Genomic DNA, 24,372 nt, shown 5'->3' with positions numbered 1-24,372 from the left:
AATAAGGAGGGGGTGGTGAGGGAGAAATAGAGTTACTTTGGATTAGGCATGTATCCAACCCTTGTGGAAGACAAGGTACTTTGTAGATTCTCTTATGACATAACACATGTGATGTTGAAACACCATTCCAAATGGATACTGGAATTCTCAGAATAACAAGTGAAACATCAAGGGTCTAGAAGCAAAGAGGGCTAGAGTAGTGAGAATGGAGATAGCAGCTATACTAGGGTGCATGTATTTCCAGAGGTGATCAAAGACTTGACTTATATTCATGCAAAAGCAAAGTGTATACTGAAAACTAGGACAAAAAGTCGGTACTGGAACTTGAGTGGATGCTTGACATTTGTTGATAGTGGTAATCAACACTGCTGATAGCACTAATTTTCCTTAGGTACAGGGCAAAATAAGTGTGGGAGTTTGAGAAACAGATTCTGTCATGAAATCTATACTTTTGAAATGCTTCTGTCCTCAGTGTAAATGTGAATGAGAAAAAAAAAGAACACTCTCAAAGAGAAATAAAAATAAATAATGTCTGTTTTAGTTTGGGCTGTGAATAGGGTAAAAATAATTCTTTGAGATTTTGGGGTCAACATGCTTCCATTCACACAGATTTTCGATTAACATTTACATTACTTGACTTATGAGGTTGAGGTGCATAGACCACAGAAACTTTGAGAAAATATGAACTTTTAATCTAGAATAACACTATATAGGAGTAAACTAGCATGACTGAATCATCAGTAAACATAAATGTATATATGATTAATCTGTAAAAAAACTGCAGAATAGGATTACTGGATGGAGATTATGTAGCTTTCTTTGGCAAGCTGGTCTACAATCTATTTCTTCTTCTTCTTTGATTTGGATATACAGAGATTTCATTTGTCAGTTTCCATTGTAACTGGCTAAGGCAACCTGAATAAGTTATTGACAAAATTGTGACTAAAACTAACAGATATAACTTCTAGGCTCAGGTGACATTTTTTTTCAATATATGATCCTCCATTCTCCTTTTATCAATCCCTTTATACAATGGAGGACAATGTGGGTTTGGAAAAGGGGGACTCCCCAGGTTTTGATTGGGATTGTACATTCAAATAGGCATACAAAAGACCACTGCCCAAAAGCTCTGAGTGATGTAGTTTATGTTTTCAAGGAAGTATATTGCATAGAGTCTATTGGTGCATTTATAACAAAACCTAGCAATGAATTATCAAAATACCAATTATGTCTGTTTATATGATTAAATAAATATAAGAAGGAATTGAAAACATGAATAATAAAAAGTCTTTCAGTGTGGACTGGCAGATTTGAAAAAGAATATCTATAAATGAAATATTTAGACATTGAAATTACATGTAATGTTTAAAAATTTTAAACTCAGTTGAGGAGAGAATAGTAAACAAATAAATTACTGAGAATAGAAATTATATAAAGGTGAAATTAAAATAAATAAAATAATGGAAATGATAGGGATTCAGATAGGAGGAAATGCAAAAATACATTTAATAGCTTATAAGGTGAGGGAGGGTAGGAGGAAAGGGGAAGCACAATTTAATGACAATATGCATGAGAACGTTTCAGATTTGATGAGAGAACCATATTAAGTATATTCAAAGTAGGATAAAAATAAGAAATTTGACACTGTATGGTGAAGCTGCAGATAACAAGTTAGAGACACTCTTACAAGCAATCAAGAAGAAAAGTCATATTCCATTGACAGCTGACCTCTCAATTACAACAACAGCACCCACAAAAGGGTAAAAAAAATATCAGAGCACTGAGAAACATTAAGGGGTCAGAATGCCTAATTTATTATTCAAACTGAGAGTGATATTTCTATTTGCATTGTTTTATAAGCTAATACTATTTATCAGTAATGGGGTTTTATTAGATATTACAGTAAGAAAAACTGAACTGAAAGAATCATTTTTGAGAGAAAGACTATTAAATACACATGCACACACAACCATTATGTGCAAGGAACTGAAACAGTTTCTGATGACAAAGAATTGAATAAAGAGGCACAAATTCATGACCTCATAGAACTTAAATTATACAGAGAAGTAGCAACAGCAATAATAAAATATTTTGTAAGTCAATAAAAATGCTGTTTTAAAAATTAAGGCAAAGGATGGAAATAGAGGATGGTTAGAAGGAATTTCAGTTGTCAAAAGTTTAGCTGGAAAACTTTCAGTCATTTTTTCCTTATTGTTTGCTGGCCCCATATGTTTGGATAAAAAAACACAAAACTTAGCTCAGTTTCTTTACCCCAGATAACGCATTCATTTTGTTCATAGTCCAAATGGGACATCTTTTTTTTATTGGTTCTTTATAGTTAAATATGATAGTAGAATTTATTTTGATATAATTGTACAAGCATGGAACATATCTTATTCTAGTTAGAGCCCCCATTCTTATGGATGTACATGATGTTGGGATTCACTATGGATTATTCATATAAGTACATACAACAAGTATTTCAGATTCATTCCACTATTTTTCTTCCCTTCATTCCCTTTTGTCTAATCTACTGAATATCTATTCTTGCTCTCCCCCACCTTATTGGGAGTTAGCTTCCACATACCAGTGAAAATATTTGAATTTCAGTTTTCTGGGACTGGTTTATTTCACTAAGCATGGTCTCCCGGTGCATTGAATTGGGTGCTGTTAATCATTAATGATTATTTTAGTTCAACAAAAATCAGGGCTTTCTCAGGAATGTTGGACAAAAAGAAACATTACCCATTTGTGAAATAAGTGCTATCACATAAACTCTATAGTCTTTACCTCAATACTGCAGTATCTCAGTGTAAGTAAATCTACTACTAGAAAATCAAAAGTGCGGTATACATGTATAGAGATATTTGTTTGTATTGTTCTATAATTGTATATTCTATTTAAGGCTTTAAATATAAAAGGGGAGATATGTGAAGAAAAATAGTTAGTGTTCAATAAAGAAAATCTACAATAAGTTAAACTAAAAACTAAAGATAAAATTGAAAAGGTCAATAAAATGATTGAGGTAAATGAATACAATTTTAAATGAAAACAGCCAACCAAGTGATAGAACTAGTATTCAAAATAAGGTGAATATGAAGTGAATCCCATGAGGTGGTAAATATTAAAGCAGAATAACTAACAACAACAGAAAAAAAAAAAAAAAAGACAACGTAAGTATCAGGGAGAAAAGGCAAAAGGGTCCTTAAGCAAAACCTAGCTACTGAAAAACTCAGTAACTAGGATGTGCAGGCTGTGTAGTGGCTTATTGCTCTTGAGTTCCTGTCATCTCAAACTATCCTCATCCCTTGAATTTTCATATGTTGTTGACCCTTTCTCTCCTCACCCCAAGATTGTTCAATTTGAGGACATAAACAATAGCTAAGAATTATTGAAAACAAATTTCTTTCTCTTCTCAAGAAATGTATAACATATCCAATTAATTTTTCTCTCCCCTTATTTGTACTTAATTATAATTTATTTTCCCCCAGAAAACGTACAGCAAATTCTGTCAAATTAATCTTTTCTAAAAAAATCAGTAATTTCATTTTTGAATTTCAGTTATTTAGGAAGACTTGATTGCATGGAGAATTTGTTCTAAAATCTAGTGCTAATCAGTTGGGAAGTTTGCGGAAAACACAGATTGCCCGGCTGCAGGTAGGTTCTGATATATTAGGTCTGGTATAATAAGGTCAGGAATATGTGTTTCTGACAACTGTTCAGGTGATGCTGACATTGCTCATAGAGTTCCATTGAGAATAACAACATGCACCAAGAGCTCATGCCACATTCTACTACGAGCCACAGTAACATCCATTTTTCTTCTTTCCCTGAAATAATTTACCCACAGATTCTATGAAATCTGAATATCTTAGAGGTCATGTTGTTGATTCAGATGAGAAAATGTTGCTCACTCATTGAGTACATGAATTACTGGTTCTTGTTGGAATAGCTAAAATTCATCTAGTCTCTCTCCAAAGCTTGACTGCCTCACGGAAAGAGCAAACACGTCTGTATTTTTAGTAGTTGTACATGTGGTGATATTTAATAAGAGATTCCACATTAAGGATTTGATATAACCCCACCTAGTATGTATTTAAGAGAAGTAGAAGAAAAAAAAAGAGAAAAACATCAGGAGGAAAGCCATTAAATATGGAACACATAGAACTGCAAAGTGGAAAACAATATTTTCATTTTTCAAAAAACTCTAACACTCTATATTTCTTATCCAATTCCTCACTCTAAATTATAGTATTAATTAAATGTAAAAGTTTATTTATATAAAATAAATGAAGTAATTAAACATTTTTATTAAACTTACAAATACACGGCATATATTAACATTAAAAACTACTCTGTGAATATATCCCTATGCACTCTATATAAATATAAATTATACATATTGAAATGATTAACAAATTTTTTTTTTGGGTATGTTAAATCATATGATAGATTAATATGTGGTAGTGATTTATTTCTTTTTTTCCTCTTTGATTTTGATACATCAATCCACTTTGACTGAGAGTGGAAGATTCTACTAGATGTTAGACAAGCAAAAATTTTCCCATTTATAAATAGGAGGAATTAAACAAATCCAATTCCTATGTGACTCTTTCCAAACAAATTAAAAAATCTTGATTTTAAGCTCCATGCTATTTTAAAGAAATTCTTATATTAAAAATGTTAGTGGTGATACTTTTATTTAAACACATTTTTTTTCTAAATGAAGTTGTATGTCCTATATCACATTTACTTAGCACCACTTCCAATTGGTTTTATATCTACATTTTTGATATGATGAGAACTTTTCTTTAGATACACAGAAAGGAAGAGGAATTGTTAACTTTTTTCTTAATCTTTCTTGAATGAAGTGATGGAAATTGCATTTTCAGCTAATAGAATTGGAGCAATTTACTCAATAGTGAAGTGGGGAAAGAAAAAAAATGACACAAGTCATTAATTAAAAAAATAGGAAACATGTAAATAATAATGATTTAAGAGAATATACTGACTGGGGACACACCCAAACACTGTTGATATATAAAATAAATAGCTTGCTCTACTGTACTATTAATTCCTGCCAGTTCTCATTATGGGTTGGAGATCTGTTTTGACTATTAAACAGCAAATAGTAACATCTGGAAATGTGAAGGTCAAAGGTCGTTTTACTGATAAAACAGCACCAGCATGGCTCATAATAAACTGTATTTAACCTTTACATGAATTGAAGCTCTTACTAATATTGCTGTACAATAAATTAAAACCTCATTTTTTTTGCTTTGTTGTGATTTTATTTTGATGACTTGTGATACTTAAACAAGTAGTAAAGAATTTAAAAATTCCAAATGCTGCATCCTTATGTTTAAATTGAAAAGTATCTATTTTTTGCTGAATTCATTCCATTGTACATATGTTATAATAACATTTGGCAGACAAGTTTTGTTAAAGTAAAAATGTTTCCATATTCAAAGCTTACATGTTATTTTCTACTTTCTTCTTGTGTTGGTAACTGAATGTATTATATTTACATTTGAAAATATGTGCCGCTTTGATATTTAAAAGAGAACTCTTGGATTCTGTCCCCCATCTCTTTTTATAACTCACCACATACTTTTTATGAAACTGAATATTTGTGCCACCACCCCCAAAAAAATTCATGTTAAAGTCTTAACTCTCAGTTTGGCTACAATTAGAGATGGAGCTTAGAAAGGAAAAGAATAAGGTTAAATGATTTCAAATCATGGGGCCATAATCCCATAGAATTAGTGGCCATATAAGAAGATACACCAGAGAATTTTCAGATCTCTCCCCACCCAACAATTGTGTGCAAGATGGCACCACCTACAATCCCAGAAAAAAAGTGTCACCAGAAACTGATAATGCTGATACCCTGATCTGGGACTTCAAGTCTCAAGAATGAAGAAAATTAATTTCTTTACTGTTTAAGCCAATCAGCGGTACTTTTATGACAGTCCAGAGGGCTTATATTCTACCTTTTTTTCCCCAGAAGGTAATGGGCGCATAACTGTTTTCTCAAAGTGGCATTTTGTTGACTTAGAGCATGGTGTGAATTGAATACTGTTCACACATATTTAGCAATTTTATTTATAGATTGTAGAATTGCCTCATAATTTTTTGGAAGTTTCAAATTTTGGTTGAACAGTTTATATTTCTAAATATTATTTGCAGGAATCTCTAGGTTATAGGGGTGTTGCTCAGAGATAGGGCTCATGTGTGAGGTACTGAGTTCAATCCCTAGCATCAAACTAACTTAGTTATAGATGATATAACATATATCTATATCTATATCTATATCTATCTATCTATCTATATCATCTCTTAGGAGTCAAAAATATATTGTTGTTTCACATATAGGGAGAACATTTTTGTCTGTAATTATGGAAGATAATATTTATTCTCTCTTCCTTCTTTTTTGAATAAAATTTACACAAACATGTTTTTATTCAGATTGCTGAATATAATTTTAAATATCTTCTGAATACAATATGCTTCTATTGGCATGAAGTAATCAATCTGAAAAATTTTAAAGCAGAAGATTTGGATTAATTTGGAAGAAACAGGACTTGGAGAAGGCAGATGCTTCAGAAGTGTGTAAATTACATAACTTGGCAAATCATTTTCTTGCTGTTTTCATATTTTTTTTCTCTTTTTAGTACTGATTACTGTTGATCTATTAGATTAAGGTAGTATTTAACTGCTTGCAGCTTACCAGAGTAGATGAGTCTCTGAGTATAGAGGTTTTTGAAACTCATAGTTTTAGCTTAATTTACTTGTTTCTCATTAGAGAGAAAAAATTAAACATTCAATGATGGTAACCTCTATTGGCAGATGATTGATCTGTTACTAGATTAGGTTGAGGGGATATTGGTTGGTTGCCATGGTTAGTCACAATTGCTGAAGAAATTATCAACCAAACTGGTGAATTAAAATAGCAATTGTTCCCAGTGAATAAAGATATTGGCCTTTGGGTAAGAAGGTAAACACAAGAATCACATTGAATTTTATTTTGAGAATATCTTTACTTTTAAAAAAATAACATAACCATAAAAATATTTTATGTCCTACTTTTTAAAATTGTTTTGAGTGTCTTTGTATTGAATTTTATAACTGCAAAAAGGGCATATGATGTGTGATTGGTTGTAGCTCTTATTTAATAAGTACCATGTGCTTATCAGTTACATTTGTCAGTTTTCTATAATTATCTGTGAACAAATGTTCTTAGTTAAAAAAATTGGTGAAAATGAAAGGGTGAGCCTATACCTGGGTTATGGTTGGTTTTACTTAATATGTTAAAGTCAAGTGTCTCGTTTCTTTAAATAATATATTAAAGCCAAAGAATTGAAGAAAAAATAACAGGGTTTGATTTTTGATAGAGAAATTAACAGATAGATTTAAAAGACTTCATCTTAAAAGTGAAAATGAAAATGCAAAATATACAAGGAAAATAAAATTATAATTGAATTACATTTAGGTCAGCATGGTTTTGGTAACATACATTTTAAATGTCTTCTTTGGTTTTTTTATGTTTCACTATGTAGAAGGTATTATTAAAAGCTATAGGTTACACAGTTGAAGTGTTAGTATTGCTCATCAAATGTTTTAAGGAAGAAATCAGAAATATACAATGTAAATACAACTATATGATTACTGAAAAAAAATGAGTGTATTCTGGTAATCAAGTTTTCTTTCTTTTTTTTCTCTCTCTCTGTCTCTCTCTTTCTCTTTCTCCTGTGGGATTGATCTTGTGGTGTTAATTTTTCCTTAAATTTGTCTTCAAAGGTGTGTGTGTGTGTGTGTGTGTGTGTGAGAGAGAGAGAGAGAGAGAGAGAGAGAGAGAGAGAGAGAGAGAGACGTGCTGAATTGTCATAGCAGATTTCCAACATTCAGGGAGTAAATACAGGTTGAGAATTTATTAGCATGAAGTGCTCAGGTTTAGAATTACCGCATGAAATTTTAGACTTCCTGTAGCATTTAATTCAATTGACCAGAAAGCTCACATCTGGATCTTGATTTTTTTTCTTTTTACCATTTCCTGCTGTTGCTCTTTTTTTCCTTTTCTTTTAGAATATTTGTGCTCTACTTCATGAATTAATTACTGAATCATGATTTCACTCTACTATACTTAATTTAGTTAAGAATTGACTGCATTGGAAAGGTTATCATTATTAAATCGGACTTATTAGAAGAAATAACTCAGTTGATTCCTTTTTTTAAAAAAATAAGTTTCTAATCAAATAAATTGCTTGATTATTATCTTTATCCAGCCTACACTTAAAGTAAAACTGTACTTGTTATCCTTCTTGAAAACTTTTACTGCTTTACATAGGCAATTGCTGCATATTGACTTCCCAAGAACTATTTTAATATTACATGATATTAAGGAAGTGCCTTCTATTTAAGTTACCATAATCAATTCTGACTCCCATATGAAAAATAAATTGGAAAAGTATAAGAATGTACACTGTTGCAGCAGTTAAAGAGTGAGATTTGTTGGTGCATATAAAATTGGTAACAGGAAAGAACATTTAATATAAATTTGGAATTAGAACAAATAGTACTTTAAGTAATATTAAAATTTTGAAAGTAAAGAGATTAAATATTAGTAATATCACTCAAATTATTGGCATAAACCACTGGGATAAAGAGTTGACATTTACAGAGGTGGAGAAGACAGGGAGAAACACTTTGGGGCATGTAATTTTTCCACCAACATTAGTGGACAAGAATGCACTTGGGTAGACATGAGAGATTTACAGTGGTTCTAGCTGTTTTCCTGTTAATCATCTTTCTCTTTGATACAAGTAGCTATGATTACCACTTGATGACTGTCTGATACCCTGAAGGAAACAGCAAATGGAAACTAGCAATGAACTTTTGAGCTTTCTTTATTTATTACTCAATGATTTTATAAGCATTTAATTCCCTATATGAAACCTTTTTTTTTGTTTCAAATATCAATAAAGATATCTATTTTACTGAGGTAAATTTGATTCAAACTCTCATTTTTAAAAAATGTATTAAAAGTAGTCTGAAGAATATATCAAAAAGCTTAATAATACTATTTCTCAGAATGTAGTATTAGGATGTAATTCATAAAAATATAGATTTATAAATATTTTCTTGAATCTAAAAGTTTATTAGCAGCTATAATTTTAGAATCAGGAAAAGAATTATGTATATTCTGGACCTCATTTTTATAATAATTATAACTATGAATTAATTGATACAGTATTTATTATATTCTGTAGCAAGTACTATAACTATATACCAAGCAGTGACACACAAATAGAATGATAGACACCAGTAAAGGAATAGAGAGTGGGAAATTTTGAGAATAGCTCTAAAAGAATTAAACTACTGAAAAAAATATGTATATTCAGTGTACCAAATAAAATAAATGCAAATGTCAGGAGATACAAATTTAATTATTTTTAAAATACATCAAGAAGATAAAGTTAGATGGTAGATGGTTTGGCATGAGTAAGAAGGACAACCAGAACAAATTAAAGAGTTTGGATGATATACTAAATGCAATGAGGGTCCAGTGGAGTACAAAAATAATTGTGAGCATAGGTGTGGAGTGATATGATTAACCCCATGATTATATAATTTAACACTGCAAAAGTATCCTTTGGCTAGCATGTGGAGAATAGTATTTATAGGGTGTGGGTTCAGGAGTGAAACCAGTGGCCTGTCAAAAATGTTTGCAAAAAGTCCTGCCTGAAAATGCTGGAAGCTTGAACTAGGATGGTACAGTAGACATGGAGAAAATAAGTGGTGTTCAATATTTTGAAGCTATAACCAAGAAGATCAGTCTTGAGGAAAAGTGAATTAATAAACGTGACTAAATTTGGAGTCTGAGTAATGAATTAAATATTTGTTCCTATCTGACAACTCCAGTGTCTACACATGCCATCTCTTTAAATTTTCACAAAACAATGAGGAATATTCTATTTTATCAACTATTCTTTGGGAAGACAGATTAAGTTTTAGGTAAATAAAATAAATAGTCCCATGTCACTCAACTACTAAATTAGTGGAAAACAAAGAAATTTCTCCCCAAGACAAAGCTGTTCTGCATGATAACAAGAATATAACACATTGCTATATTCTATTGATTACGTAAACTATTTCTATTATCTCATTCCTACCACAATTTTTGACAAACATCAAAATAAATGATGTTTCAATTCAGATGAATGATGATCCTTTATCTACTAATGATATTATGTATTTCCTGTTATAATTGAAAAAAAAGTAAATCTATCAACTTATTATAAAATATTCACATAACCAGATGAATTAATTTTGGCAGTTGAGAAATTCAATAATATAAAATATTATGGTGACATTTTATCAAGGGAAGATTATTGGTACATCACTGGAAACATCATCCAGAAAAATTTAGAAGCTTCAAGTCCTGTACATACATTTTTTTATGACAAATAGGTAATATTTATTGCATGCTTTCAGTGTGCTAGCCACTGTTTCTCAGTGGGTCATGAGCATTTGCTCATTTAATATTCGTGATAGTCCAACAGCGTGCATTATTGGTGGAGGTAATTGTAATTATTATCCTTTTATAAATAAGAAAATCAATGAGAAAAAGATTAAAACATTTGCCTAAAGTCACACAAGTAATAAATTAAAGAGTTAAATCCAGCGACACTGCTCTGGGTCAATGTTCTTAAACACTATAGCTCTTGGTTTTTAGTTGCATTATGAAGGTGAAAAGTACTTTGTGTTATTACAGAATATAACATTTTTTTCACAGTAACTATGATGATACTTTAGCAATTGTAACAGCACATTAGTGTATGTTTGACTCTGACCTAGAATTCCTAAAGACATACGTGAGAACTCATCCTCTGACATAGTAACATTTATTTGTATACTTAAGATAATTGAATCTGTATTTTTGTAGTAGGTAGTCTAACTAAGCATATGAAATACATTGTACACCAGTAAGGTGTTCTACTTTGTGCACTAAAGACATATGTGTATTTTGCATTATTTTCTTCTGTTTGAACTTAGCCATACTCCACAGTTTCTGAAATGTCTGGTTTATTTCATTCTTTTTATTGTTTCTATTCAAATAAAGCATAGGAATTGTGATATTGCTTGATCTTAAGATTATATATCTCCTAGAGTACATTTTTCTTGAGGATTCATTCTCATTTATGCAACAGTATGTATTTACTTCCTATCACAGAACCCATAAACATTGAAATAAAAATATAATGTAAAAATGTCAAGGATATGAAAATAAATGGTCTGTGAACTCCCAGGTGGATGTGTAGATATTAGCATATATTTTAACCTATCATCAAAGTAAGCTTAAATGACACAGCAGAACAGTACATAATACAATAATTACATACTGTATTTTAGGTGCATTAACCAAATTAAGCAAAAGAAGAATGGGACTGTCTTCAATCAACAGGATAGTTCATGTGATCTTTTCTTCTTTGGGTAGTTTTTCCATTTTGAATTAATATTCTAATATCATTATATATTTTTATATATTAAGTTATAAAAGTTCAAAGAAATATATAAATTTACCTTTTATAATAATAATAATGAATAGGAAACCTGAACTTTAATAAAATGTGTGAGTCTTAAATATGTGCAAACACTATTTGTGGTTTTATTCTCATTTGATTTTTACAACAAATCTGTTGGGTAAATATTACTGTCATTTACAGAGAAACTTACCCAAGGTGAAAAAAAAAATGAATGGAGATTGTTTATAGTATCAAATCTCTTTTTTAAAAAACAAGGAAACATAATCAATCATTCAAAAGTAGCAAATTCATTTGTTTTTCCTCTATTTTCTTTCACTAATCATCTGTTATTGAGTGCCAGTCATGTACCAACCATAGAATTATCATGTTCAGTCTTCTCCACACACAGAAGGAGGCACTTTTATTATCCCCAATTTATAAGTGAGGAAACTAAGATTTAGAGAATTAGGGGGAAAAAACTTACAAAAGTGAAAAAAAAATACTGCCAAAACTTGTTTCAAACACAGACAATCTGGTCAATGAGCCCATATTGAAATATTCTGTGTTCACTCTTCCCTATAATTATTTTTATGTTGACATTTTATACAGATGTAATCATAGTACATATAGCATTTAATTTTCTTGGTTGTATACTTAGTCTGCTTGGGTTTTAAAATATTTTTCTTGTAAATATGTATTATTACAGTTATTTTATGAAGCAATTATCATGCATGAGTTGTTGCACCAAGATTTTCTTTCTTTATTTTTTAATTATTTTGTTACACATTGATTTCGATAATGGATTACATGATATTGAGGATGTTCTTTGTTTTTATATTTTAAGATATTTATCTTATTAATTTTCCCTGAATATTCGAGAATCTTGAGCTATATATTTCTACCCTGAGACACATTTGCATCACCTTCTCTGCTTTTGCTAGTTGGTTTCCTCATTTATGTTGATTCCTGCTTCCCCCCCTGTTAGGTGCAGGACAGGCTGAACTAAGTTGTCTGCAGGGCAGGCTGAACAAATGTTAGCTGCAGGGTAACCCATGCACCCAAACTCCCCTAGGTCTGGTCCTTTATCACCTGTTTGTGTCAAGTCTGAATACTCAACCCCACCCAAGGCTGAGCACTCCCCAGCTTCCAGTCCCCACCTCAAGGCTGAACACTTAATCCCCCTTGTGCCAACAAGGCAGCTTGCAGACCCAGAGACCCCATTAGATTTGGGCTATAAAAACTTCCTCCTGCCGGGCCCCTTTTGCTCTTGTTCTTGCTCTCTCTTTCTCTCTCTCTCTTGCTCTTGTTTTTTCTGTTTCTCTCTCTTGCTCTGTCTCCCTCTTTTGCTTTCACTCTCTCTTTCTGCTCTCACTCTCTCTCTCTCTTTCACTCTCTTTTTCTCTTCTTTTGCACTGCTGCAAAATCTCCTTTAAAAATACTATATTTTATAATAAATAAAGAATAATTATTCTTCTGAGAAAAGAAAAACCCAGCTAGATCAGAGAGCCTTTGGTACACAAATAATGAACTTATACTATCATAATTTTATCATATGAATTTTTATTATGTCCTTGGGTGTTGGGCTAAGAAAATAATCAAGAGAGATTAGACTTCATTGAGTTGCTGGATATACAGGTATGCATAAAGGAGTAAAATTTTCAGAAAGGAAAACAGGAGAAAAATCCAGTTGTGGAGAAAATCAACACCACGTTATCTGTGTTTTTTTTTTTTTAATTATTCATACTATACGTTATTGGCAGAAAAATTTTAAAACCAAAAGTTTCTTAACACATGTGATAAGATAATCTAAAGAATACATTCAACAATCAATTGCTTTAAGTGTACATCCTAATCATAACAGCATGCATAAAGGAAAAATACAACTTCGAAGCTATATCTTAAAACATCTAATTTTCTGTACTGCTTAGAAAGATGAAGACTAAAAGTTAAAATTGAGAAAAAAAATACATTGGCTTAAAAACAAACTGAATATACTCTTTTGCTTTTTAAGAACAATCTGCAGGCAAATGAAGAGTTGACACCCCATTAATCTTTGTCAAAACACACCAAAGACAGCTATGAATTCTCTCTCATAACAAATTGAATATAGATGCACACAGTACACATGTGGCAGGGAGGACACTGTTATCCAACTGTGTGCATACACCAGACTTTTCTGTTGATGAACATATTAATCCAAGAGAATATCAGCAATAGTAGAAGTTTGTGGTGAAGAGCTTGGCAGTGTAGGAAAAAATATGTTTTGATATAATAGAAAAAACTTGGTTTCCATGTATTCCCGGATATATGTTACTTAATTGTTCTAATCATTCTCAAACTTTGGATTTCATGTCTTGTTTACTCTCTTGAAAGTTATCGAAGTCCCTAATAAACTTTGGTAATGTGGGAATACATATGTTGGTAGCTATTATATTAAAACTGATGAATATTTAACTTTTAATATAATAATTAATTTAAAAATGACCTATTATATTTTAACATATGTACTTTTAATGAAACAATTATCTTTTCACAAATATTTAATAAGCAATATAATTTGTTTCACATTTTATAAACTTCTTTAATATCTGATTTAATATAATGTCATACCTACTTTGGCATTTGGGAAATGTTTGGTTTGATATATATCAGATAAATTCAGCTCTATAAAGATAATTATGAAACTTCATTTCATATTAATCCTTAGCTCTGTATTACAGCTTTTAAAAGGTTACTTGCAGTGTGAAAACTAAAACCATATCAAAAAACATTTCTTACTCTGTGTTTTAAAATTCAATGATCTATATATTTCAGTTAGAATGGATTCTTTATGCATGCATTATTTTGAAAATATATTTATTCATTGAACTATCTATATTTTCCAGATGTTGTCAGTTAATTATATAGATTGTTTTCAAAATCATATCAATTTTACCATTAATATCTTCTGAAAAGTCTTAAGTATTGAATAGATACCAAGTTCATGATGGTAGATATGGGTCTTAGACATGAAACTTTCAAATATCTAATTTTCCTAGACATTCTCAGGCATTATCAGTTTTGGACATGTTCTTACTATTCAGCGAAATCTTTGTGCTTTCTTCCAAACAAGACATCAACAAATTTGAAACAAAATAAACCTCATCTGTGCAAGTTGTTTAGCACAAATTATGATTGACAGAGGTAAATAGTCAATTTATGGGTCCATAGTCTATTGGTTGTTACTGCTAAGCAATGCAAGTATAACCAGTGCAAGTGAAATTCTAGGATACTATGGTTCTTGTAATTTGATCCAGTTCAAATAATCAATGGAGGGTGTGCATGGGCTCTCCCTTTCAATAGCCCTGGGGGCTCCATTTGGGGAATTACAAAGAGACATGAAGCTATTTTGTGATCTTTGTTCAAAATGGTTGTATATTTAATTTTTAATCATTTTATATAACTCTTTGGTAAATGTTATTCTTCAGAAAACAGCACATTTTGGGTTTTAATTCTTCACAAAAGCGAAAAAAAGTATCCATACTTCTCACAGCCTGCACCCTGTTCTTTTAAGTGCATTTTATTCCTTTAGCTATCATTTAAGTGGATTCTAGAGTCTAAGAATTTCAACATGATGACTAATCATTCATTTAAAATTGAAATTCCTGCACTTTACATTTTAAAATGAAAAATAAGTTTCTTTATTACCTTCATACATCAGCTTCCATTTTTACTTTTTACAGACATAGGTAATTATAATGCCCAAAGAAATTTGAAGTAGTCATTAAATGGGTTCTTCAACAAAATGATAGTGGTAGAAGCATACAGGTACAAAATTAAAATTGTGTCATATTTGAAGACATGACCAAATGATGTACATACTCACTTTCCCTAAAATGAGTTATATACATCCAAATGAATTATCAGCCTCCGTGTGTGTTATATTCTCTATGGTTATGGTTTAGACATATATGAGACAATGCAACAACATTCAGTGGTGAAATGATTAGGTCATGATAGTTTTCACCTAACCAGTGGATTAACCCACTGATACGGATTAACTGGGCAGTAATTGCAGGGAGATAACCTGCAGCTGGGGGAGATAGGTCACTAGGGGCTTGCCTTTGGGGTTTATATTTAGTCCCTGGAGAGTGAAGTTCTCTTTGCTTCCTGGTTACCATGTACTGAGCTGCTTTCCTCTGTCACACTCTTTAGATGATATTTTATTGTACCTTAGTCCCAGAGCTATGGAGTCAGCTGAGCATGGACTAAAGCTCTGAAACTGTGAGCCAAAATAAAATTTACCTCCTCCACATTGTTTTGTCAATGCATGCTTTGGGTCACAGCATGTAAAGCTGACTAGAACACGATTTATCATATTTGCAGGTGTCTAGCATAGAATTAAATTTTACTACAATTACTTACACAATATTTAAAATTGCATGTTTAAAAATGGGACTAAAGTAGAATCACATGGAATGTGGATAAAATGGTAGAAATTAGTTTAATAAATAAATATCCTATGATACTTCATTTATGTTCAAGGAATGAAGTTACATATGATCCCAATGGCATATGGTAATGACATACATTCATTCACTATTGATACAACATTGCATTTACCCTCATTTACTTGTATATTTGTAAATCATAATAAAGGCAGTTGAGTCTTTTCTTATTGTCCTTTCTAAGAAAATGTTGGATATATACAGAGTAATTTGTAACATTTGAAACCAACAATTAAAAAATTAAGAGATTGGGAAGGAGATACAGAAGCCATTATAATTAACATAGGGTAAAAAATCTACTAAATGATATTTAGCAAGCCTGTGTGTGCATAAATAATTATCCATTGAGTTTCTATTGCTGAAAAGGCCTCTGAGAGTAAATATAAATAGTGAAAGTAAAGTGAGGAGGTTCACATTCCTTTCACATTCTGGGCAGAAATAAATAAAAATATGGGGAAATTTGGTTAGATCTTAGGATGACACAGAGCAGATGTATAAATCTGTCTAGAAAGGCATTACATTAAATATTCAGTTCCTTATAATGCAGAATCGCAGGAATTACCTTCAGATCTCCCTAAGTGAATTAAAGAAAATTTTGAATATATATGCTAGTTTTATGAATTACCATAGTATAAAATTCAATTAAGAAATGAAACATTTTCCAAGTAATTTCCATGTAAATCAGTTTGTCAATAGTTCAGAGGGAAAGTTTCACTCACCTGAAAGTGGAAAAAGAAAATCTTGATTTGGTGATTTTTTTACTTTAGCTACTCATCTTCATTGTTCTTGTTCCATTAACTCAGGAGCAGTGAGAAGGAAGACACTTGGTTTGTGTCTGTATTGACTAATAAGTTTTGATCTCTTCTGAGATATGGAACTGATTAAGAAAGGTTTTGACTCATTTGGAATGCATTACGGAGTAATTTTATGAAAGTCTTTTCTTAAAAACTTTAGGTACATGGTTGAAAACTGCTTTACTTTCTATCTCAGGGAAACAAACTAAATCAAAGGTCCTAACCCCCTTTGAAACTGTATATGGAAGTTTGCAAGTCAAGGACTTGGTGCATTATTCTGAGGAGAGGGTAATAGCTTTCATCAGATTCCTGAAGGAGTAAGAAAACCTCTCAAAAAAGCCAGACATTTGATGAACATGAAGAAGTCTTTCCAACCCTATGATTATACAAGTATGCTTATATGTTTAAGTTAACAAAACAAAGGTAAACTGGTAAATAGGAAAGAACAGCTTGACTTCATGGGATTTAGAGAAAAGTAAATATTTAGAAATAAAGACATGTTTCCTTAGAGCATTTGACATTGTGGCAGATTTTAACAATTATAGAGGAATGTTATTTACTTCACTTACTGCAAAAGAAACATATAGAAATACATATTTGCCACTAGCAATTCCTTTTTGTGCATTTTTCAAATTTTTACAGTAATTTGTTATTGTGTTATATTTTGTTTGTGACTGATGGTGGCCTAACATTATGAAACTCTTCCACAAAGGGAAGGCATGAACAAAACTACAGGTAGCTTGTTTTCCTCTTATATTCTTTTGAGAAGCTATGTGCTATTGTGTAGAAACAATTTTCTCTTTAACACAAAGAAAGGACAAGGGTCACAGAATCCCCTTTTATTTTTTAAAGGTGATTTATTTTGCATTATTCACACTGATCCACAAAAGCAAAGTTTTATGAACCTTCAGGAAATAAGACACTATGTAGTAAGGCCTGTGTAGTCAAAACCTACACTTAAAGATCTTTGTATATGTCAATCATATTTATAATACTTGGCGGGGAAAGAACTTATGCTCCTCTTAAATTTTTGCACTTTTATTGATTGTATTTAACTTAATGTCTCTCATATATAACTTTACTGTCTTGATTTACTTTGTAGTAGAACCTTTCAACTAGTAATCTAGTGTTCTTTCAAGATTACAGTAGTACTCTTACATCAACATACCATCAGGTTTGGGACAAGAAAATTAAAAAGTAAAGAAACTAGGGCTGTAACGTTTCTTTCCCACATTATTGATTTATATCACCCCTGAATTACAATCACGTTCTTGGAATTTAATAATCAAAACATCTTGAACTTCCTCAGATCTGATATATTGTATCTGATATATTGTATATATATTGACTACTGTGAGTTTCCTTTAATTAACTTTACAGGAGTTGCAACCTGCAGGTTTCCATTTGGATTTGCTAACTTCATTAGAATGGTTTTAATGCCAATAGTGAGTATGCTAATGAAGTGTGATGAGGTAAAGTTAACTACTGCAATAAATCCAACATGCCCTTAGATATTCTTTTACCAGTGTCATTTACACAGAGTTTAATGTCAACAATTGTTTTAGTAAAAACAAAGAATCACAAATAACTTCAATAAAATTATTCATTGGATAACTACGAAAAGAAGAAATTATGCAAGTTGATTAAAAAATTGACTTAAGATGATTTTTATTTGTTGCATTGTAATAGTTCTGAGATACATAATATGCCAAAAAAGAATGATTAATATTGGACAAAGATATCAAATTAGGTGTTTCAAGAATACAAATACCACAATGGACACATTAAAATAGGTAGCTAACTAGAAACTATTTTGAAAATGCATACTACCATAAAATAGAAAATCTTGAAGACATTGATAAATTTCTAGAGGCATATGACTTACCCAAATTAAATTTTGAAGTGGGATTTTTATATGCATTATTGTGACAATAGATGCTTGACATATGAATTCATTCTTTTTTGTAGCTTTTATTAATAAAAAACAGATAAAATAAAATTAGGACTTAATAAAATATGGTAAATAAAATAAAATGAGCAATATAATTAATAGAAATTATTCTGATAGTTTTGTGGACTACACTTTGGCCCTCCAAAATTTATGCCAACATCTTAATCTCCCAAACCTGCTAATGTTACCTAATTTGGAGAAAAGGGTTTTTCCAGATGTTACTAAATTAATGATCTTGCAGTATGGAGATCATCAGGGTGATCCAGGGGACCCTGAATCCAATGACAAGTGCTTTTGATTTTTATTTATTTATTTTTAGTTATAGATGAACACAAATATTTTATTTTATTTATTTATTTTTATGTGGTGCTGAGGATTGAACCCAGTGCCTCACATATGCTAGGCAAGTTCTATACCTGTGAGCCATAACCCCCGCCCAACAAGTGCTTTTGTAAGAGATAAAAATGAGAAGACAGACAAAAAGAAGTCAGAGGTAGAAACTGGAGTGATATGTTACAGGCTAAGGAAACAGGAAATCACCAGACACTAAAAGAGACACACAATGGCTTCCTGTCTAAACAAATTTTCTGAAATTTGTTTTTCTTATTCTATACTGTACAGAGTATAGATCCGCAAAAATCTTGCTTAGACTGCTGGCCTACAGAGCTATGAGAGAATACATTTCTGTGTTTTAAATCATTATGTTGTGATAATGTGTTTTTACAGTCCTAGGAAATTAATACACATTTCAAAAGTAATTTATAAAAAATGTTTTAGATCATATGTTACTTAAAAATTAACCAAGAGTAATTCGAATTGAAGTAAATTATGAGTTCTTAGGGGATTTATAATATGAAGAAGATAAAATAATGATAAAGCAGTTGATGTTAAGGAGTGAATAACATGACCACATTAAAGTTTTAAACTATTATTGATTCATATGAGATACTAATGTATAGACTAAGAAACCTTATATGGTTTTATGATTACTGAGATATCTACAATAAACAAATTAATGAATTGGTATCAATTTAAGACTACTTAGAAATATTCACTGCAAAAAAAGACCTTGAAATACAAGAATATCTTATATCTTGATAGAAATTTCTCCACTTTGATAACGATCTTAAAAGTATACATATTACCAAAAAAGTACCAAACATGACACAAACTTTCATAAGCTACCCATGATAAAATAAATCTTGATGAATAATCCTAGAGAAATGCTAAATATTCTTTATTTTTCTCACCAGAAAATCATACTACAAAATTGTTTACATATAAGGAGAATATGTTTATGTCATAGAATATATAGCCAAATATTAAAACCAAAGATGTATTATAGAGATATGGCAGGAAAACGGATAAATTTAATATAATTTTATTTTTTGTACATATGCTGTGATGTTTGCCAGCTATTTAAAATGTGTAATTTGCTGAAATTTGTTTTTCTTATTCTAAATACATGTGAATTTTAGTACCTAAGTTTGAATTCACATTTTTTTTCCTTGGAGAATTTTCCCTATGTAATTTCCACAAGTCCCATGATCTATAAAATCTTGATCTGTCCTTGTCTTTGATGATACCCTTACGCATATGATGCTCTTTGTCTAGTCCATGCCAGTGTCCAAATCCAATCAATTGATGACATTCTGGGTTCTGTTCTTCACTTCTAGATAAAGATCCCAATGCTTCCTTTGCCCTTGTTACAGTCTTAGTTCCCCCCCCCCCCTTTTTTTGTGACTTTGAATTGTTGGCTAGAATGGGACAGTTCTCTCTGAGATAATGTACCTATTTTCTTCTTTGCTTATGTTCTCTGCAAAACAAAACCTGTGTACTTCTCTACTTGGTGCAATAGAACCCTACTCTATTATCACTCAAAGCTTGACTTTTCTTCTTTGAAGAAAAAGAGAAATCAGCCTCCCCTTTCTATCATGTCTCATGGTGCTGATGACAATTTGAGTGTGCTAAATCTTTACTGAGAAATACTGTCACGGAAGATATGAATTAAGGACGGGGGTTGTGGCTCAGTGGTAGAGTGCTTGCCTGGCATGTGTGAGGCTTTGGGTTTGACCCCTGGCGCCACATAAAAATAAATAAATAAAGGTATTATTTCCATCTACAACTAAAATATATATTTAAAAAAAGATATTGAATTAACTCAACTTACTATTGGCCAAATCTTAGAACATTTACCCCCGGCCACTTTCCTGTTGCCCTATCTCATTTCATATCATTCAAGTAACACTTGATTTGAATCCCAGAATGTAGAAACTATTCATATTAGTGGTAATAATAATTTGGAATTGGTGAGATTTCAAAACCCAAATTTATTTATTAACTTGCTTCTATAAGAAACTAAAAAAAAGAAAAATCCATATTTTGTTCTTGACAGCAATTAAAATTCAATGCCATCATTGGAGTCCTTCTGCCTTCATTTTCCTCTAGGCTTTTACCAGCTGTTAACAAGTTCTGCCTCATGGTGTGTGCAGACATTGTTGCTGGCATGTAGTGCTTCTTCCATCGTCACAGAGGCTTCATTCCTGCCCCTGCCAATCTTCCACTGCAGTCTTCATGTCATTGCTGAGTCCACTCTCAAACTGAATGAGTGTCCCTCCACTCAGAAGGCTCCACTGCTCTCTTAAATATCCTAGGACAACTCATCTCATTCTCTGGTCAGGAGTAGGTAAGTGTCACCTCACAGAATGTACTACAAAGTATTCTTCTCTGCCTTCTTTTTAATCATTAGCAAATCTTATATTTCTGTTCTCATCTTGGGAGCATTTACTACCCTTCATCCACAGGCACCATCTAAGAAGGTAGGGGTGGTATTGGCCCAGTCCTAACATTTATTTATTTGAGATTTTTGCCTTATATCCCTTCCATGCATTTTTTGTTTGTCTTGTCTCACTGGAAGCTCACCTGATATTCATGTATTCACAAATCTTAATGACCCATCCATTTATACCAGTACAAATATTGAATAATTCCGTTAAGTGGGACCAGAAAAGTAAATTGGTAAATTTTGGGGGGGAGCAGTGTCTCGCTTCTGGTTATATTTATACCTCCAAAGAACCATCATTTTATTGTATATATAACAGATACATATATCAAATGTATATACATAATGTGTGATTATTACTCAACTACAAACACTTACACACATACATATGCTATATACATGATTGAGTAGAGAATTCCACAGCATTGCTTGTACAGTTATTCTATTTGATCTAGAAGGAGTCTTCTTAAATCTCCTCAAAGTTTTTTAAGCACTGACTCTATATTTTATACTACATGTAAATCTTTAATAAATCCACAATTAAAATTTCATGACCCACCTCCTATATAAGAAGAGATTATTGACAATTTCATAGTTGATTTCTTTGTCACAATAAAAAAATTGAAAAAAAAATTACATGAGATGGATTAAAAATGATTGAAAGAAATCCTTGCTATAGTGGGTGTGAGGTGCTGTTCTGTGATAGAGCACTTGCCTAGCCCATGTGAGGCCCTGGTTCAATCACCAGAATGACATAGGGAAAAAATAATAAAGAAAAGGAAAAAGCAACCATTGTTATTAAAAGAAAGCTATAGAAATTCATTTCAAATTAATAATAATAGCATTCCTTTTATATTTTCACAGATTAAAGAGGCATTCTTTGAAGAAAATTAAGGATATGTAAAAAATTCAAAGAATACATAAGCACTTTTTAAACTCACACCTCATAGAAATAACCAATTAATATTCTCTTCCACATAAATTGATATTAATGTACATAATGCACACAGAAGTGGAATTGTGCTGAAAATTTTTATTTACATACTTTATATAAACATTTTCATTTCATGTATCTTTATATATTTAATGTATTTAATGTACTATAAATTTTACCCTAACTTATTAAATATTTTAAATGTGGTTTCATAAAAAATACTGTGGGTTGTGCTTATTTTTAATTTAAATCAAAATATTATCATTTGAATATAAATAAAGAATGGAAAAGTTCAAAGCCAGGACTAATCATAATCCTACTTCAATGAAATATAGTCTCACCTTTCTTTTTCCTTAAGTGACCAAATGATTAAGAAGTCCACAGCTAGGGATTCTAACCCTGAATTTCAAACCATACAGTGTAGGAAGCAAAATTTCATAGAAGACAATTGATGCTCAATATATGCCAAATACTCCTGGCTGAGTCACTGTGAAAGGATAAGAATCATTAAATAGAGTTCATTTATTTATGTTGAACAATTTGCAGAAACAAGGTAATACTTGAGTGAGGTAACAATATATTTGACAGTAATATCAGAACTGTAAAAGATTTCAGAAGTGCACATTGAAACCTAAAGCCATCCAGAGTATTGGTATTAGACATATTTTAAATTCATTATTATAGGAATATCAACTTGATCTACTCTATTGATCTCCCTTATATCCTTATTATTAGTTATTAGTGCATTATCATTTAAATATACATAAAATAATAATGAATCTATATCTATATCTACCTATATATATATATATGAGTTTATTGTGGTATATTTATACATAGATTTAGCACAATTTGATAAATTTTATACACATTATTTCTGAATGTGTCAGATAGATTGTTTCTGGATCATTTATCTTTTGTATTGGTGTACTAGGTGAAGCAGATTGCCCTACTGATGTGGGTGGAGACCAGACAATCTGTTAAGGGCCTGAACGGTATCAGGCAGAGGACAGGAGAATGCACTTTCTATGCCTATTTGAGTAAACACCTTAGTTTTCTACTGTCCTTGGACTGGGATCAATGCTTGAACAATACTTTTGGTTCTCATGCCTTCAGAGAGTCTGGAACTATAACACTTGCTCTCGGAAATTTCTCAGCTTTCATAATTGTATGAACCAATTCCACTGGTAAACAATAATGGCATCAGTGGTTGTTATCTAAGTCCTTAGTCCTATTGGAAAATTTGCTCTTTTGCAACACAAATGATGGGGGAATTCTTTTAACTTTCTCTTTTTTTGCAGTGCACAGAACTCTGGTAAAAGTTAACATTGTCACTTTAAAAAATAACAATACTGCTGGTATATATAAAATAGTAATTATACATACATAATGCTAGTAAATAACATAAGTGTTATTTCTTTTGCTATCAAAACAATGATCTAGGTGTGGTGGTGTATTCCCAGGAGCTCGAGAGGCTGAGGCAGCATAAATTCAAAGCCATCCTCAGCAAAGGTGGGATGCTAAGCAACTCAGTGAGACCCTGTCTCTAATTAAAATACAAAATAGGGCTGGAGATGTGGCTCAGGGGTTGAGTGCTCCTGAGTTCAATTTCTAGTACCCCTTTTCTCAGTCCTAGTGTTGATGTGCAAGGAAGTTTTCACATTTGTTTTCTCTATGGCTCTGTCACATTGGAACCTTATTCTCATTTTTCCTATCACCTAAGTTCTATTCATAATGTCTGCCCTGCTACATATGTACCATGTAAGGGACATTTTCAGTTATGTAACTTGGGTCTTTATATTAATTTTGTATCCACAGCTCATAACTCTGATTATAAATACAGTCATGGTCTCAGTTTTAAATGCTGTGTTGCCATATCTTTTCATCTATGTGTTTATT

This window comes from Marmota flaviventris, chromosome 3 (genome assembly GCF_047511675.1).
Source record: "Marmota flaviventris isolate mMarFla1 chromosome 3, mMarFla1.hap1, whole genome shotgun sequence".
Taxonomy (NCBI): domain Eukaryota; kingdom Metazoa; phylum Chordata; class Mammalia; order Rodentia; family Sciuridae; genus Marmota; species Marmota flaviventris.
This window is presented reverse-complemented; position numbering follows the sequence as displayed.